Source organism: Dermacentor silvarum, chromosome 1 (assembly GCF_013339745.2).
Source record: "Dermacentor silvarum isolate Dsil-2018 chromosome 1, BIME_Dsil_1.4, whole genome shotgun sequence".
NCBI lineage: Eukaryota > Metazoa > Arthropoda > Arachnida > Ixodida > Ixodidae > Dermacentor > Dermacentor silvarum.
The window spans coordinates 433702105-433721289 of record NC_051154.1 but is presented as its reverse complement, the minus strand read 5'-3'; the positions used below and the strand labels follow the sequence as shown (position 1 = coordinate 433721289).

The following is a 19185-nucleotide window of genomic DNA, read 5'->3' as shown; positions in this document are numbered from 1 at the left end:
TAAAACTTTAGGTAACACACTACCGTGTCTGTTGAATAAATTTAATAACAGTCATGTGTATATTGTCATGAACAATGGCAAAGACAAAGGCGTTGTAGTGGGGCGGGGTCAAAGGTTCTCTTGTCGGACTGAAACCTGCTGGAACCTGTGCGCTGTGTGCAGTCTTGATTAGACAAGCGCTAGCCGTTTACTGTACATAAATACTCCCCGTAACATCTTTTTGGCGGAGGTTGCGGGCTCTATTCCACCCGGCCCTGGATCTTCGGATTGGACGCCACGTTTCTCCCGCCTCCATGGCCGAAGACAGTAGGCATTCATCGCAGCCCGCGCCCGTGCCTCCGGCTACCGTGGTCCTTTCGCATCCTCTCGACCCCGGCACGTTTTGCGGCACGGACAACAATGACGTCGACGATTGGCTCCTATTGTACGAGCGCGTCAGCAAGCACCACAGGTGGGATGAGACCCTAATGCTCGCCAACGTCATTTTCTACCTACGGGGCACGGTTCGCGTGTGGTTTAACACGCGCGAAGAAGAACTTACAAGTTGGGACCTATGTAAGGAGAAGATGCGCGCATTGTTTGGCCGATCGGCGGCGCGACAAATGACAGCCCGGCACGAGCTGGCGGCCAGAGCTAAAACGTCCACGGAATCGTACGTCGCATACATCCAAGACGTACTAGCCTTGTACCACACAATTGACAAAGACATGCCCGAGACGGACAAGGTTGGACACGTGTGGAAAGGCATAGCTGACGATGCCTTAAACATCCTCATGTGTAAGTACTGCGCCACTGGTTGACTCCATCATCACTGAATGCCGGCGGTTTGAACAAGCAAAAGCCAGGCGGATTACTCATTGCTTTAACAGACTCTCGCATACAGTTGCGACCTCCTCGTGCGAAGATCTCCTGACGCCCCCTCCGTTCTCGCCTCCTAACAACTTGACCAGGATTGTTCTCCAGGAGCTCGAAGCCATGGCTCCAGCCACGTATCAGGCACCTGCTCACGACCATTTGGCGACAATATCTCTCATCCATGCCGTCGTACGTGAGGAGGTTGCAAATATGGGCGTCCTATTTCCACAAGCCTCCAGTTACGCCCCTCCGCCCATCTACGCTTCCGGTCCTCCCACTGAACACCACACCACCCCAATTGTTGCTGCTGCCGCTTCTGCTCACCGGTTCACACCCCGCTACCGCAACTCTTCCGAGTGGAGGACGCCTGACGATCGACCAATCTGTTTTTCTTGCTCTCGCGTCGGTCACATTTCACGCCACTGCCGCAATCGTCGGAATTACCGACCAAGTTTCCCCGGTGACGGCCACCAAGATTGTGGCCCATACTACAGCACATCTCTTCTCGACGACCAACTTCCGGCCCGTGATCCTCACCGTCTTTCTTCGCGCTCTGAAGCGACCTACGCCGATATTGCCGCACAAGGACACTGGTCCAGCCGATCGCCGTTCCCTCAGAGTCGACAGTCGCGCTCCCCTCAACGCCGTCGCTCTCCTTCTCCGGCTTCCTCTGGACACCACCCGGGAAACTAGCCAGTGCAGCTCCGGGAGGTGAGGCTGCATTGATGACAAGGACCGCAAAACCTCTATTGACCCCTACTTCAAGACGCAATTTGCTCGGTGTCCTCGTCGACGGCGTGCCCGTTACTGCTCTCATTGATTCTGGCGCCCACATATCTGTTATGAGCTCTACGCTCCGACGCCGTCTACGCAAAGTGCTGACACCTGCCGTCTCTCCTACTGTGAAAGTAGCTGACGGCACCCGAACACCGGTTCTTGGTATGTGCACTGCCCGCGTTACTGTTGCCGGCCACCACACTTCAGTTCTCTTCGCTGTTCTCGACGCTTGCCCACATGACGTCATTCTTGGTATTGACTTCTTGTGCGCCCACTCTGCCCTCATCGATTGTTCTTCTGGCATTTTGCGGCTCGAACTGCCATTGTGTCCTGATGACGCCGCATCAAGTAACACTCGCCTACGTTCCGTGGAGTTTCTACGACTACCCGCGAAGGCTGCTACCAGCACCTTATGTCACCGTTTCCTCTAGTCCCTGATGGTGAATATGTGGTCGCACCCCTCACAGATCTGATCCTCTCGCGCAACATCGCACTTCCTCATACCGTAGTGGTTGTATACAACAACAGAACGTTGCTTCCAGTCCTTAACTTTTCTACTTCGATTCATGTTCTTCCTCAAGGAATTTCACTAGCCGAACTGTCATGTCTAGAAGAATGTACTGTTTCTGCATTCGCTGCTGACGCTGAGACCGTGACGCAACATTCCATACCGGCGCCAACTCAGACACATCTGGACAAAATGATATCCCCCGACCTCTTACCTTCCCAATGTGAAGCACTCCGTGGGGTCCTATTTTCGTACCTTGACGTATTTGATGTTGCGAACAGTCCACTAGGCCGTACACATGTCGTGGCCCATCGCATCGACACTGGAGACGCCAGCCCCCTTCGCAAGCACCCTTACCGAGGGTTTCACTCTGAGCACCAAGTCATCCAAAAGGAGGTAGAGAAAATGCTTGATAAAGATGTTATAGAGCCTTCCTCTAGCCCTTGGGCATCAGCTGTAGTGCTTGTGAAAAATAAGGACAACAGCTGGCGGTTTTGCGTCGATTATCGCCATCTCACTCGGGTAACGAAGAAGGATGTGTATCCTCTCCCACGAATTGATGATGCGCTCGACTGCCTCCATGTTGCCAAATATTTCTCGTCGCTAGATCTCCGCTCGGGATACTGGCAAATTGCCGTCGAGGACCGCGACCGCGAGAAGACAGCGTTCATCACACCCGACGGCCTCTACCAATTTAAGGTTATGCCTTTTGGGTTGTGTAATGCTCCTGCAACTTTTGAAAGCATGATGGACACTCTTCTAGCGGTCTGAAATAGTCGACCTGTCTTTGTTATCAGGACGACGTCATCGTTTTCTCGCCGAGCTTTGACAGCCACCTCCCTCGTCTGTCGGCCATTCTTGACATCTTTTGCTGGCCTGGCCTCCAGCTCAATTCATCTAAGTGTACCTTTGGGCGCCGCCAGATAAAATTACTTGGACACCTAGTCGACGATACTGGTGTCCAAGCGGACCCTGACAAGGTCCGTGCCATCCGCGAGTTCCCGGTTCCACGGTCCACGCAAGAAGTACGCAGCTTTCTTGGGCTCTGCTCCTACTTTCGCCGCCTTGCTCTCAACTTCGCGGACATTGCTCGACTCCTCATGGACCTACTCAAAAAGGATGCGGCCTTTTCTTGGGGCGCGGACCAAGCGTCTTCCTTTGCGTCGTTGATTTCTGCCCTCACTTCACCACCTGTGCTGGCTCATTTTGACCCGGCTGCTAGAACGGAACTTCGCACCGACGCAAGCGGCCATGGCATTGGTGCTATCCTCGCTCAAACACAGAACGGAGCCAACCGTGTGATAGCGTATGCTAGTCGTCTTCTGTCACAGTCGGAGAAGAATTACACCATCACTGAGCGGGAGTGCCTAGCTCTCGTCTGGGCTGTCGCGAAATTCCGAATTCTATATGGACGGCCTTTCGTGGTCATAACAGACCATCATGCGCTCTGCTGGCTCTCGACACTTAAAGACCCCACAGGAAGGCTCGGCCGTTGGGCATTATGGTTACAGGAGTACACGTTCTCGGTAGTGTACAAATCTGGCAAGTTACACAACGACGCCGACTGCCTCTCCCGCCATCACGCTGCTTGTCCGCTGGCCGCTTCGCTCCTGCGTGTTTTCGAAAAAGGTCAGGTTCTGCCTTTTCTGCTGACTTCGCCTGGTCGGCAAGCCTCCCTGAGCATCTCAGGCTCCTCGCCGTGCCTGCAGTTTGCGTGCGGAGCCTGTTATTTCTCCTCCGGCCGGTTTTGGCGGCTGACCTTCGGTCAGGCTGCCTCGCTGATGGGTGATACCCACTAGCGGGGCATGGCTGACACCCCCGCTGTTCTGCCGCCGCCCGGGGACGGCTTCCCTTCTGCGGGGGCTTCGACGCGATCGGACGAGTCGGTCTTCTCGTCCGATGGTGACCGCGTGTTGAGAGCCGTGGATCTGGCCTCCCGCGGCGCGGGACCACCTGCTGCCTCTGCCGATCAGGTTGCGGAACCGGGCCGTGCTGCTGCCCCTTCTCTCGTACGGAGCCAAGTTGACGCCGCATTGACTGCGTCATTTCACCGTGCTGTGGATCTGCAAAAGCAGATCACTGACATTCTTTTCGACACCAACTGCAAGGTGACCGATCATCACCGGTCCCTGATTTTGGGCCATCTGCGTGAGCTGATCCAGGAGTGTGCTGACGTGCGGGCTGTGGCGGCGCGGCAGTGTGGCCATGCCGATGAGCTGTGCGACCAGCTCGAGCGGACACGGGCGACAGGCGCTGGGGTTTCCCTTGGTGTTGCTCCGACGACTTCGCCGCCTGCCTCGTACGCTGCGGTGGTCCGTGGTGGCATGCCTGTGCGTGGGGCACCTGGGGCGGGGGGCCCGAGCCCTGGTACTGTCGTGCCTCCTGGCGGCGCTGCCGACTCTGTAATCAGGCGAGACCATGCACACATCATGTTTTTGACCCCACTCGTACCCACTGCCACCGCGGCGGACGATTTATCGGCTGCAATGAAAAACAATGTCGACCTTGTAAGAGAGCGCATAGGTGACATTAGCGTACGCAAGACTCCGCGCGGCCTCACCATTCTTTCCGACGACAAAGGGTCTATGGACAGGCTTAAAGCCGCAATTGAATCCAACGTGGTAACCAATACCACTATGTCTATTCGGTTTGCGCAGAAACGCAAGCCCCATGTTAAGTTAACTGGCGTCGATCCCGACGTACCCGCGGTCAACCTCATAGCGCAGCTGAACCCCAGAAACCCCAATTTAACGGTCGACCCTTCCACGTGTTCGGTGCGTACGTCTTTCAAAGAGCGGTCTGGCAACTTCACTCACGTGCTCGAGGTTGACCCGCCGACGTTCCGGTCACTCATGGCCCGCGGTCGCGTTGCCGTGGGGTGGACGTCGGCTGCCGTGGTGGAGGATTTTCATGTCCCTACGTGCACCTTCTGTGCGACATACGGCCATCCCCGCAGCGCTTGCCCTGTGCGGCAGCAGGCGGACAGGGCTGTGTGCACGCGCTGCGCGGGTGACCACCTCGCTACTCAATGTACGGTCCGTGTGGGTGGCGTAGCTGTGTGCTGCAATGAATGCCGCAATGCGGGCAATCACGGCGCGCACCCCACTGGCGATAAATCATGCCCTATCCTGGTCGGCAGAGTTGCTCGTCTGCGAGCGCGAACCGACTATGGATGACGCTCCGTACTTTTCAACAGGGTTGACGCGCGGCGGTCTCGGTGCGTTTGGGGCGAGGAGCGCCGTTCGCGGTTGCGCGGGCCGGTACCCTCTTTCGCCGTGGTCGAGCACGCACTCGGGACCGCCGCGCTTGTCCCTTAACTTTGGAGAGCCGCGTTTCCTTGTTCGCTTCTTCACTCTTTTCTTGTTTCACACGTTCTGCCTACTTCTGGGTCCCTCCTTATTGGTGCCCCCTCCTTTTCGGGGTGTGGGTATATGCTGTAGTACGAGCGTGCAGTCACGAGAGTGGGTCCCTGCTTTAGGCATTCTTTTCTGGCCTCGCCGGATAGCATTCTACCAAGGCTAGTGTTACAGGGATGAAATTTTTACAGGCCAATATGGACCACACTCGTGACGCGACGAAGCTCCTTGTGGAGCATATGACACGCGGAGGCTTTGCCTTCGCCTTTGTGTCTGACCCATACACGTGCGCAGACAGGATCCCGAACATGCCTCCCACTATTACCATCTTCCATGCACGGGTGCGCCCACGGGTGATGTTGCTGGCTCGCGCTCCCGGGTTTGATTTTTTCCCCTGTACCTCTCGCAGCTGGTGGTTGCCGTCAGTTGCGAGGGCCCGGGGCAATCCTTCATACTTTTAGCGACGTACGCTCCACCTCATCGACCACTGGACCCGATTCTCGATGAACTAGCCCAGTGCTTCTCGCGTTTCCCGTCGCGCGATTTCATTCTTGCCGGCGAATTTAACGCGAAGCATCCACTTTGGGGTCCTGCTTCCAGTGATGCACGTGGGGTTCAGCTTGTCCAGTTTGCCTGTGCCAATGAATTGCGCGTTCTTAATCGTCCGGACTCTCCTCCGACTTTTGATACACCCTACGCGAGCTCCTGGATAGACGTGTCGTTGGCGTCTATTTCGTTGACGCGTGCGGGGTTTGCCTGGTCCGTGTCTGATTCCGACACGCTATCCGACCACAGATACATCGAATTCTCCTTCTCGGGCATGCCCGGTGTGAGGAAGAAACGTTTGACTAACTTCGCGCGTGCCCAGATCCTGGACTCGTTAAACCGCTGCGTGTGATTTGACCGCGTCGTTGGGTGTCGGTTCTCTTCGTGCATGGCCCTTGAACTCGTCTTGGCGCAATTTTATCGTATTTACGATGCTCTTCACACACGCAACCTACGAGCGGTCAAGCCGCATGCTACTTCAGGCAACGCCTGGTGGATGCCACAAATGGCCGCTGAGCGGTCGAGGGTGCGCGCTATGCGCCGACGGCTCCAGCGGACGCTTGATCCTGACCTGAGCGCTGTGTTCAGGGCACAATATGCTCGCACCTTTGCCTGTTATAAACGAAATATCCGGCACGCCAAAGACACGTTTGACAGGTCCCTGTGCCAGGAGCTTACGACTCGCAATCTTTTCGGTGACCCTTTTAAGCTGGCGTTTGCCAAGCTGTCGCCACCGACGCATCTGCCCCCACTTTTTCAAACCGATGGAAATCTGACCTCTTCGGTTCTCAGCTCTGCCGCATTGCTCTTACGAGTGCATGTTGGTGTCGATGACCCTGCTGAGGACACCGAATTTCATCGTCGAGTGCGATGTGTCGTCGACGCTCCATATCCTCGCACTGCTGACGACTTTTTCTTCACGCTCACAGAGGTGGAGCACGCTGTTTTCTTGGGCAACCCTCGCGCGGCGCCGGGGCTCGACGGGCTTACCGCCACGTTCCTTAGGAACCTGTTCCGCCTTAAACCCCAATTTTTTCTTCGTATCTTTAATGCTGCCCTCACTTTGGGTCGTTTTCCCTCCTGTTGGAAGGCGGGCAGAATCATCTTCATACCAAACCTGGCCGTCCCCTTGACCAACCTTCGGCCTACCGCCCCATTGTAATGAACTCCCTATTTGGCAAAATCCTTGAACGTCTACTCAATTCCTGGCTCTACTACTTTCTCTGCTCCCGAAATCTCATTCATCCCCGCCAATTTGGCTTCACTCATGCGTGGAGCGCCCCTCTAGCCCTGTATGCCTTGCGGCAACGCCTGTTTTCGCTTAAAACTGCGAAGACCCCGGCGGTGTTGATTTCACTGGACTTCACCGGCGCTTTCGACAGCGTTTGGCATGCCGCTGTGTTGTTCTTTTTGCGTAAGCACCACTGCCCCGCCAACCTTTACCGTTTGCTTCAGTCCTTTCTGTCGGGCCGGAGGGTGGTGTACCGGTCCAGTGCAGGCGAGGTGTCGGCATGCCCTTCCATAGGCAGCCCGCAGGGTTCGCCTATTAGTCCTCTACTGTGGAACATCATCATCCACTCCCTCCTGGACCTTGACTTCCCTGCCGGCGTTCATGTTCAGGCGTACGCCGACGACACAATTATTTTACTCTCTGGCACTTCGCGTCTGCAGCTGCAGGCATTAGCAGAACCTGTTCTCACCTTGATCTGCAATTGGGCCGCACAGAACAAGGTTAAAATTAGTTCTCAAAAATCATTTTTTGTTTTCTTCAACAATGGGCACATTGGAACGTCAAAACGACGTCCGTCTATTCGTTTGGACGGTGTCTTTCTTCAACACAAGGATCACATTAAACTGCTCGGCGTGGTCTTTGACGATCGGCTTAACTTCTTTGCCCATGTTGAGTACATTAAAACTAAAGCCGAGCTATTGGTATCCCGATTGCTAAATTTCTTCCGTCTGCACTACTCCCTTGCTCCCGCTACTATTCGGTGGTTGTATAGACAGGTTCTGTTGCCTGCAGTTGCATATGCGTCGCCCGTCTGGTGGCCCCCTTTTCCGTCGGTTCACCTCGTTGCTCGGGTGCAACGATCGATACTGATCGCGATCACTGGTGCCTATCACACCACCCGTACGTCGGCCCTTCACATCCTGGCTAACTGTCCCCCTCTTACCGTGGAGTTAGACCGCCTCGCTGCGGAATTCTCCATTTTCACTCTGCGGCAAGTTAGTCATTACGGCCCCACAACCATCTACCCGGCCCAGGTCGAATATCCCTGTCCTCAATGGACCGATCACCCGCGTGAGAGGTACCGCTTTCCATTCATGCGGTTAACACCTCTTCAGGCGGCGCAGCTGGCTCGTGCGCGGGCGCATCATATTTATACGGATGGCTCCTTCTGCAACAGTGCGGCCGGCGCCGCTTTTGTTGCGTTTGAACCGACTGGTCGCCTGGCTGCGGTTCGGAAATTTTGCTTGTTAGAGGCCTCTAGTGCGTATGCCACTGAGGTGTGTGCCATGTCGGAGGCGCTCGCGTACGCGGCGTCTGTGCGTGGCACGGCTCCGGTGTACTTGTATACCGACTGCTTGTCTCTCCTCGCCTCGCTCTGCGGTCTCCATGCTACAGACGCGCGCGTGCGACACATGAAGCGTGCACTGCATGCCTTGCACGCCGGCGGTCGCCGTATCCTTCTGTATCATGTCCCGGGGCACCGGGGAGTGGCGGGTAATGAGCTTGCAGACATGTCTGCGTCGTCTGCTCGTTCGACAGGGATGGTTCGGCCCTGTGCCGCTTCCTTTCGAACAATCCGCCACCGTTTCTCCACTATTGCCAAAAGCCAATGGCATGCCTATTGGTCTCGAGAGGGGTTCGTCACGTCGCTCTATCGCTGGGTGCGTAGTGTGCACGCCGTCCCTCCTTGGTTCCCCCCGAACCGCCATCTCGCACGACTCATGACGGAACATGGGCATTTTCCTCGTTATCTGCATCGGTTTCATCTGAGTTCCTCGAGTCTGTGCGTGTGTGGGGAGGAGTGTGACGGCGTGCTCCACTACCTTACTGTGTGCCCGCGCACTGCGGACATTGCCGCTCAGTTGCGGACAGAGTGTCATATCCGTGACATTATCACGCCTGACGTTTTCCCGCGGTTCCTTCACAGTAAGCGATCGCGGGCTTTACTCCTACGACTGACTCATACCATTACTTCACTCGTGCCGGCTGTTCCCCGTCTGTCTAGTCTCCCTGATGCTTCTTAATTTTTACTCCTCTTTCACCTGCCCTTTTCTTTCCTCCCCTTTTATCCTCATATCCGCTTACATATCCCTCATGTTACTTTCGCATGCTCGGTTTCATGCCAGTTGCAAAGTATACGTCAACCATGGTGGGGTTCGCCCCGTGTCATCTGGCTTTAACTGCATGCATCATCCTCATATCGCTTGCCTTGTCCATCTCTTTCCTTGCTTTCCCATCCCCCTTCCCCTATCCCTTTTCCAGTTTCTCGTAGCACTCAGCCATGCGCAGGTCCCGGATGGACACGGTCTTCCTGCGTTCGAGTGGTGATTTCATCCTGGTCCCACGAGTTGGCCCTACCATCTACACCTGCCAGCTGCTCAAGACTTTATTGTTTTACATTTATCTTCTGAAATAAACATGCAGATCGTTGTGGATCAGTGCCGAAGACCACCACATATTTTCCCTAATTTCCCTCTGGAGCGTATTACCGGTTTTTTTCTGTTGTTCTACTGGCACTACCAGCCTTATTGTTTTTCGCTGATTCCGCTTCAGCTCGCTGCTTTTGCCTCCGAAATTCTTTTTTCTTTAAGATTGGTTTTTTCTCGGAATTTGTCTTTGGGTTGTCAGCCTTAATGACCCCTCCTACTTTACTTTCTGATTGGTTTAATGCCCGTTATACCTTTCGGTGGTGCGGGCTTTCCCCCACTTTTTTTATTCCTTTTTTCTGAGGGGGACAAACTAAGCCATCACGTTGAACCACCCGACTCCACTGAAACAGACCCCGACACCTGTGTCTTGGCGATAACAGACTTCATCCATGTGGCCAACGAACAGCGTAGAGATCCATCGTTGATCTCTATTATTGACCGACTGCAATCCGGCACCATCGACCCTTCACTCAACATGTTCTTGCTTCAGGATAACGTTCTTTACCGCCGCAAGATGAACCCGACAGCGCAGAACTCCTGCTCGTTGTCCCGCGTCATCTGGGCAGGGATGTCCTCGTCCAGTTTCATGACGCCCCCACTTCCGGGCACTTAAGGGTCTCCAGAACTTATGATCGCATACGACGACGTTTTTTATGGAAGGGCCTTAACGGTCCGTTCGCCGCTACGTAACATCTTGTAACCTGTTTCAGTGTCGCAAGAAACCTGCGACTCAACCTGCTGGTTTCCTTCAGCCAATTGACGTTCCAACCGAGCCGTTTTATCGAGTGGGCCTGGACTTGCTCGGTCCCTTTCCAATTTCCACGAAAGGCAACAAATGGGTTGCAGTCGCTACGGATTATACCACTTGATTTGAAATTACTCGAGCGTTGCGAACCAGCTGCGCCACAGACGTAGCCGACTTCCTACTGTACGACGTCAGCCTCCAACATGGTGCTCCATGTCACCTACTCACAGATCGCGGTCGCTGCTTCCTGTCTCGTGTGGTTGACGATCTACTTCGATCGTGTGTTACTCATCACAACTTCACGACCTCATATCACCCTCAAACCAATGGACTCACCGAATGCCTAAACCATACACTGACCGAGATTTTTCCACGTACGTTTCCGATGACCACCACGATTGGGACGTTGCGCTCCCGTTCGTCACATTTGCATACAACTCATCGCGTCATGAAACTGCCGGCTGCTCACCCTTCTATCTTCTCTTTGGACGCCATCCCTTACTAACCTTTGACACCTTGCTCCCTTCTGATCCGGCCTCCACGTCCACGACTTCCTATGCGCAAGATGCCATCACGCGTGCGCTCGTCGCGCGTACAGTAGCCCGCGCTCGGCTCTGGTCATCGCAGAGCGCACAAAAGACGATCGTCGACACCGCGATATTGATTTTCCACCGGGCTCTCTCGTCCTTCTCTGGCTCCCATCTTGTCATGCCGGCCTCTGTGAAAAGTTAATCTCGTGGTAATTCGGGCCCTACCGCGTGCTGCGCCAGGTGACTCCTGTCACCTGTGAGATATCTCCCATGGCATCCACCTCATCGACTGTCGCACCACGAAGTGACATCGTACATGTTTCCCGCCTCAAACTTTGCAACTGCGATAGCCCATTTTGACCACAACAAGCACCGCGATGGTGCTTCATCGGCCGGGGATAATGTCACCAGCAATGGCAAAGACAAAGACGTTGTAGTGGGGCTGAGTCAGAGGCTCTCTTGTCGGACTGAAACCTGCTGGAACCTGTGCGCTCTGTGCAGTCTTGACTAGACAAGCGCTAGCCGTTTACTGTTATTTAAGTACTCCCCGTAACAATATACTTAAAATTTATCCCAACACTCTAACTGATATTGTTCCTGATGGATCTTAGCCATGTCTCTGTTTCATTCTACGGAATGAGTTTCCGTACGGTTGTTGTACCATGTTAGTTTTGTTACAATTTACATACCATCAGTCTGTAATGCAATCGTCCTATGTCTTCTGTAAGGCCTTTTATACAAGAGCTTATCTTTTGTTGTATTAGCATCTGATGATGACATTTCTTTCATTGATTGTTTGCTGATGTATTCGATACTGCTGTAACTTTTTCTTTTCACTGCACTTTAGCTTTATCATTTTAACACTTATGTATTGTTATTCAAGTTCAAGTTTACGTAAGTTCTCGCGAATATCCAGAATAAGTTTTTCAGCGTAAGATTTTATCCAATAGCCGCTTCGCTTGGCAATGTCGTCCACCGCCGCCGCCACCGCCAGTAACATGTCACCAGGGATGCGGTGGCTAGATAGGTAGGTGTGCCGACCGAGCGTAGTTCACCACTTCTCCGCATCATGACGCAGAAGTGGCGCTGGGGACAGTATAACGGCTGAGCTGCGCGCAACGTCGGCTGCGCTGTGTAGACGAGCAGCGTGTTTGATAGTATCGCTGCCTCTGCTCTAGCTGTGAAGTACGCGTTATACAATGCCGTTTTGAGCAGTGTAGGCAAAGCGAGAATGAGGAATTCGTTACTGTCGTCTAGTCAGAAGACACGATATGCTGAAGTCAATTTCCTAGCTTGGCCATTGGTCACATATATTGGTACAAACGCGGCGCCCCAGCCCATTGCATTAAATACGTAGATGCATTTTTTCCATGCATAAAACGATACTACACTGGTTTTATACGGTTTATGGAAACGTGTTTACGTGAAGTTTAGTGAGTTCTTATCTTTCAATTTTGAAAAATACCGCTATTGTGTTTATTGCTGCCTCAGTTACGGTATTTAAATTGTTGCGAGACGAATTGTGTTGTTAAGTGCATATGGTTCACTGTTTGGTTGAAATAAAATAAAGCAATACGTCTTGGGCTAGACTCATGAATATATTTAAAATAAAAAAAAGCGCTCTCATAACTTGAGTCAGCAGACGCACCAACATAAATAGCCTAGCGCCAGCAATGTCGCAACGTTGGTACACCACATCATAACAGTATTCACAGCACACGCCTCCGCTTCAGGTGATTCCTCTTCTCCCTCTTGCTTTCACGCGCCATGTTATTGCCCTTGACAACAAAGTAAAGGCGTGTAATTGAATAGAACTTCACAGCAGCGTCTGCTGACTCAGCAAAAGAAAAAGGGCAAGTTGCAACTGATTTTGTACAAAGCAGTGAAAACTTGTGCACCTTGCAGCAGCAGTCGTGGCTGAGCGGTTAAGGCGATGGACTAGAAATCCATTGGGGTCTCCCCGCACAGGTTCGAATCCTGTCGACTGCGTGTTTTTCTTTCATTTTTTTATAAACCAGCATGGCTTTATTCTGCATTTTTACAGGTGAAGTCAGTCTCTTGCAATTATTTATATCTTTATCATTACATAATGATAAAATTAAATACTCCGGCATAACCCTTCTCAAAAGGACTGTCGACGTTAATGCGACTGGAATTCCAGCAATGTAGCGGCATACCTCACTGCTGAAGCCACCTTTATTTAGAATGTGTAGGGGGTTAATCTGAGATTTCCATTGCTTCGACTATGCGAGCCATGCTGTTTCTCCGGGAACGAACAATCTTGCTGTGACTCGCTCGCCAAGGTCAGCCATGACCATGGCGACGGCTGTACGGTGACGACACACTGACTGTCTGTAGAACGCCACCTCCTGATAACAGTCCAAAAGTGAGTATGTGATTCCCCATTGCTAATCACTTCAGTGCTATGTAGAGCGTAGCACTGGAATCAGCACATTGCAGATGTCCCTGTGAGGCGACCAGATGTGAGATGCGTCCAGCACTTGTACAAGGAAACTAGCCACGGCCTCGGCCACGGCAAGCCAGAGCGTTCGAGTTCCGGATGTTACATGCGCGTGCTCTCTCGTGAGAAGAGTGGGAGCCGTGGTGAAGAGAAACTTGTTACATGCCTTCGTCCGTCGTGTTGCGGCACGCCACAACCGGTTACGACGCCGGATCCTGGAACATTGCACTTGGCGAGTGACGTTACGATGTGGTTGGCGACTGGGGGGTGACTGACCATGGGAGGCAGGAGATCAGGTGGTGGGGCGGAAACGAGGTGCCACTTTTGCAAGCAGTCGGTCATTAACGGCGCTCTAATCAGAACCACAAAGCTCGCGAGCGTAAGGCATGTACTCGAACAAGCGCTTCTCTTTTGCTGCACGTGCTTAGAACATTTTTTGCTTCACGTGGTAAGCGCTCTTTTGCTTCAGGCACTAAGCACTCCTCTCAAAGCGCTCCTCTTTCGCTTGACTCACTAACTGCCCCTCATTTGCCTCACGCGTTAAGCCCTTCACCTTTGCTTCACGGGAAAAGTGCTTTGCTTTTGTTTCATTCACTAAGCGCTCCTCTCTTGCTTCACGTTCTAAGCGCACCTCTTTACGTCAGGGTGCTGAATATTCTGTTCATTACCAATTTTGTCATAAACCAATGGCAAACATCTGTTCATTTATTACTTAGATACCTAGAGCGCCCAATGTTGAGCATTAGATCAGGGGAAAGGAATATCATAGATATGTTCAAAAATAGATGGTTGATGGTACAAAACAATACATCTAATACACAATACCATACAACACAATATCAATATTCGAAAATGCAGTACTTAATGAAAGATTACACCTAAGGTTATTATGCAATACTATATAAATACAATATAGTACATAATACAACACAACAATATTTAGAAACAAAAGTACAGCGATTAAGGCAATATTACGCTTGAGGATAATAAAAGCCGTGCACAGGAAAGATTAATGACCTATTCTATCAGAAGCAAAACAGATTTATGTACTAAACATACAAATGTTGCGACCACAAATTTTTAAACACAGATGGCGTTGATGGGACAAGTTCATGCGGCAGTTTATTCCAGTCGTGTACAGTTTTGGGAAAGACGGAATGCTTATATGGACTGACGCGGCATTTGCACTCTGGCACTTTTAGCATATGGTCTGTTCTGGGTGATATGTAACTTGGTTGCTTCATGTATATGTCCCTGCACAAACCAGTTTTGCCTGTGAAAATATTGAAGAAAAGTTTAAGTCGTAAATATTTCCGTCGGTTCCCGAGAAGTGGCCTTCCCAAGTTAACACGTATTTGTGATGAGCGCTGAATGAAATCATAGTTGGCGGTAACGAACCAGGTGGCGCGTTTTTGTATTCGTTCCAGTTGATTAATGACTGTGTTTGTCTCCGGGTCCCTGGTAGAGAAACCGTACTCCAACATTGGACGAACGTTTGTTAAATAAAGTGTTTAATTTAACTTATGGGGGGCGCTCCACGAATTACGTTTTAGAAAATATATCATACGACTAGCCTTAGACACCACGCTCCCTATATGGCCATTACAAGAACGATTATTTTTTAAAACAACACCTAAGTACTTGTGACTGCTTACGTCAATCAATGTTTCTGTGTGTAGAAAGTAATTTGTAACAATCGGTACCCTCTTGTTATTGAGCGAATGACATTGCACTTGGCAGAGTTTAATTTCATGCTCCAGCTATCGCACCACGTGGACACTGTTATGAGGTCCATTTGTAAGATACTTGAATCGGCAGGGGACGTGATGGCGCGGTATATGCAACAATCAAATCGCAAATATCACTGTAGTCAGCATTTTACAATAATAGTGCAAGTAAAGTATACGGCGCTAAGAAAAGCAGCAATGCCCTCGTATGTAATAAGCGAGCTAGTACTGATGGTAGCGTTGCCTTCTTCCGACCGCAACTTATGGATATTATTTGTGCTCGTGTTGGTATCCTTAGGAACGCAAACAGCACGCAGTATAAAATTTCAATTAAACTCAGAACAATATACTGGAAGTACTTTCCGAGGAAAGCCCTCAGGGAGTGGATGACACAAAGCTTTAAGTTTGCGGCGATAAATACAACAGAAAGATAAAACGCACCTAAGATTTAGTGTTACACGTGATCCCGAGCTCATTGTGATATACAACTCTTACAGGAAGAAATGATTGAGCGAGCTAAGGTAGGCAAAATATTTTTATCATAGGAGCACTTTTGAATCTTGTCGTGACACAAACAAATTGTGGAAGAGTGTCAATACTGGGCTAATATCTTGCGACTGCAGCAATGTGGAACTCCAGACGAGGTCTGTGTTAATGGCGAAAATGTATCTGAAGCAGCCCTAGTAGAATAATATATTGCAAATTTTGTGACGAGAAATATTTAAAGTATTGATCAGCCGGCTAACGTTCCGCGCCCTGTTATCAATCTGGACTCAGTGTTCACGACATATCCATTAACGGGTTCTGAGGCGTTCGCACACTTTGTGAATCTAAAATGCCGCAAGAGCTGCGATGCGAACGATTCGCAGATTACACCAATAAAGTACGTATTGAACATAGGAACTCCAGTGATCGCAGACATTTTTATTTTATGCCTTGAATCTGGAGTGTTCTCTCACCGTATGCATGTAGCTAGAGTTTGTGTGCTGTACAAAAAGAGTTCAAAAAGTGTTTATGAAATTATAGACCGGTAACGATAATGCCCATACTTTCTAAAGGTCTAGTAAAATTATTTCACACTCGCATGATCTATTGCTTATGAAAACCACAACATAAAGAACGAAGCCCGCCCTTCCAAGTTAGATGTTTTGCACAATTTCTGTTTATTTGTTTTTTTAAACAAACGAACAGATATTGCATTACATTAGTTAAAAGAATACATTATACGGTGCTGTAAGGATACGATAGCTGTGCTAGTAGAATTGGTGGATTTTAAGTGCGAAGCATTTCTTGCCGGCGGCTCTGTCCGTCCCTCCCGCGGCGTCCCACACCCCCACAGCGCATGCGCGTCCCCTCCCCCTGTCTCCTCTCCTACGCTCCCCGCTTTCCCACCTCTAGGAATCCGGAGCGCCGCGCACGACGCGTGGTGCGACAGCTGCATACTCCGCTGGGGGCGCCATAGTAGTTCGGCGGTATGAAAATGACGGAGCGCGCGCGCCTCATTCTCTCTCGTGTGCAGCGCCGCGGTGAGAGCTCGCACCGCTGCCGCGAAACTATCTCCCACTCAAGCTAACCATCTCCCCGCTGCTTCGCATCCACACATGGTTCCCTTTAGCGGGAGATGGAGTAATTTTTTCATAACCTTTTAACTATTTCAATCATAAACGGCTTGTGGGAAAACTTGACACATTTGGCTTCCGGTATCCGGTGCTTTCACTTGTCTCATCAAACTTTTAACACTGCCTTCAGTATACCACTAATAACAACTATAAATCTTTCCTTAAAACAAATAACAGCTGCTGTCCCGCAGGTCAATGTTCTTGGTATTCTGCTCTTGAAACAATAAATAAATGATATAGTTTAGATGTCTACGAGTGCGAAATATATTATCTATGTAGGTGATGTAACTTTACTATATTCATCAAATGTGGTAGGCGACATGATTGAAGAAACAAACTTTGCGCTGAAAGGATTGCAGTTCTGGTGAGCTTTAAGTCAATTGAAGATTAATGTGTCCAAAGCCAAATCAGTAATATTCACGGCTAAACGTAAACAAGTTTCAATGTTGCCGGATTTATAATATGGCTCCGCAAAAATTGACATCATAGAGAAGGTACGGGTCGTAGGTGTCAATTTTTCGAGTCACCTGAGCTGGGATAATCAAGTAAATGCCATTCTAACTATGGTTTCTCGATATTACGGAAGTAATAGGCCGGCATCGACACTTCCTTCAAACTAAAGTATACATTTTATTCAGATAGCCATTATATGGACACTTCAAGCGCATTTCTGCCGTAGGCGACGCTATCGCCGTGAGGTTCCGTATAAAGTCCAACGACAATAAAATGGTTGCCGCGCGCCGTACGCTGTGTGTGCGAGGGAAAGCGTACGAGGGTAAGCCGGAAATCGTGGCTCAATGTAGCGCACACGAGGATGGAAGGCAGGCCGGAAGTGTGCGGTCCTCTATTGCACACAAGGCACGGGGGCGAGGCAACGGAGAGGGATAGGGAGGGGGGGGGGGGCGTTCTGCTCCGTCGGCTGCTGCTCACAGCGTGGCCGCGCGGGTGCCGTATCGTTCTGCGATGTGGGCGAAGCGCGCGCACGCGTGGGCTCATAATCAAAGCGATCTGCGATGGGGACAAAGTGCATGCGCCGAGTGTCGGTAGCTTGGTACGCGCTATCCTTTCGACGGTAAAAAGAACTGCGACTTCTTTATTGTATAATTCTATGTTTTTGTGCTACTTGAAATATTTCCAACTTGAATGGGGAGCAGCCACTGCCACTAACTTGCATAAACGTTTCGTGTTATTGCACGCAATGTCTGACGAAAGTATTTTCAGACACGTAGATGACTTGTTCTTCAGGTAACGTTTAATAAAATTATGGCGTTTACCACTTCAGGCTTATTGATACTTAGAGGAGAGAAAAAAGAGCTACTATCAATGGCCTGCGCTCTCTGGCGGATCTTCATACCAACGTACGCATGTATAACAGCGCCCACTCCGAGCTTTGGTACGTTCCGAAATGCTCAACTAACTTCGGAAGTAAAACTTTAGGTAACACACTACCATGTCTGTTGAATAAATTTAATAACAGTCATGTGTATATTGTCATGAACAATGGCAAAGACAAAGGCGTTGTAGTGGGGCGGGGTCAAAGGTTCTCTTGTCGGACTGAAACCTGCTGGAACCTGTGCGCTGTGTGCAGTCTTGATTAGACAAGCGCTAGCCGTTTACTGTGCATAAATACTCCCCGTAACATCTTTTTGGTGGAGGTTGCGGGCTCTCATTCCACCCGGCCCTGGATCTTCGGATTGGACGCGACGTTTCTCCAGCCTCCATGGCCGAAGACAGTAGGCATTCATCGCAGCCCGCGCCCGTGCCTCCGGCTACCGTGGTCCTTTCGCATCCTCTCGACCCCGGCACGTTTTGCGGCACGGACAACAATGACGTCGACGATTGGCTCCTATTGTACGAGCGCGTCAGCAAGTACCACAGGTGGGATGAGACCCTAATGCTCGCCAACGTCATTTTCTACCTACGGGGCACGGTTCGCGTGTGGTTTAACACGCGCGAAGAAGAACTTACAAGTTGGGACCTATGTAAGGAGAAGATGCGCGCATTGTTTGGCCGATCGGCGGCGCGACAAATGACAGCCCGGCACGAGCTGGCGGCCAGAGCTAAAACGTCCACGGAATCGTACGTCGCATACATCCAAGACGTACTAGCCTTGTACCACACAATTGACAAAGACATGCCCGAGACGGACAAGGTTGGACACGTGTGGAAAGGCATAGCTGACGATGCCTTAAACATCCTCATGTGTAAGTACTGCGCCACGGTTGACTCCATCATCACTGAATGCCGGCGGTTTGAACAAGCAAAAGCCAGGCGGATTACTCATCGCTTTAACAGACTCTCGCATACAGCTGCGACCTCCTCGTGCGAAGATCTCGTGACGCCCCCTCCGTTCTCGCATCCTAACAACTTGACCAGGATTGTTCTCCAGGAGCTCGAAGCC

The 19185-nt window shown here is 51.0% G+C and overlaps 1 non-coding gene across 1 annotated transcript; it reads left to right on the top strand.

Moving 5' to 3' along the window:
• Window positions 1–12884: 12884 nt before the first annotated feature.
• Window positions 12885–12966, top strand: Trnas-aga (transfer RNA serine (anticodon AGA)). Its single transcript has one exon. It is a non-coding gene; the product is annotated as a tRNA-Ser (tRNA).
• Window positions 12967–19185: the final 6219 nt, after the last annotated feature.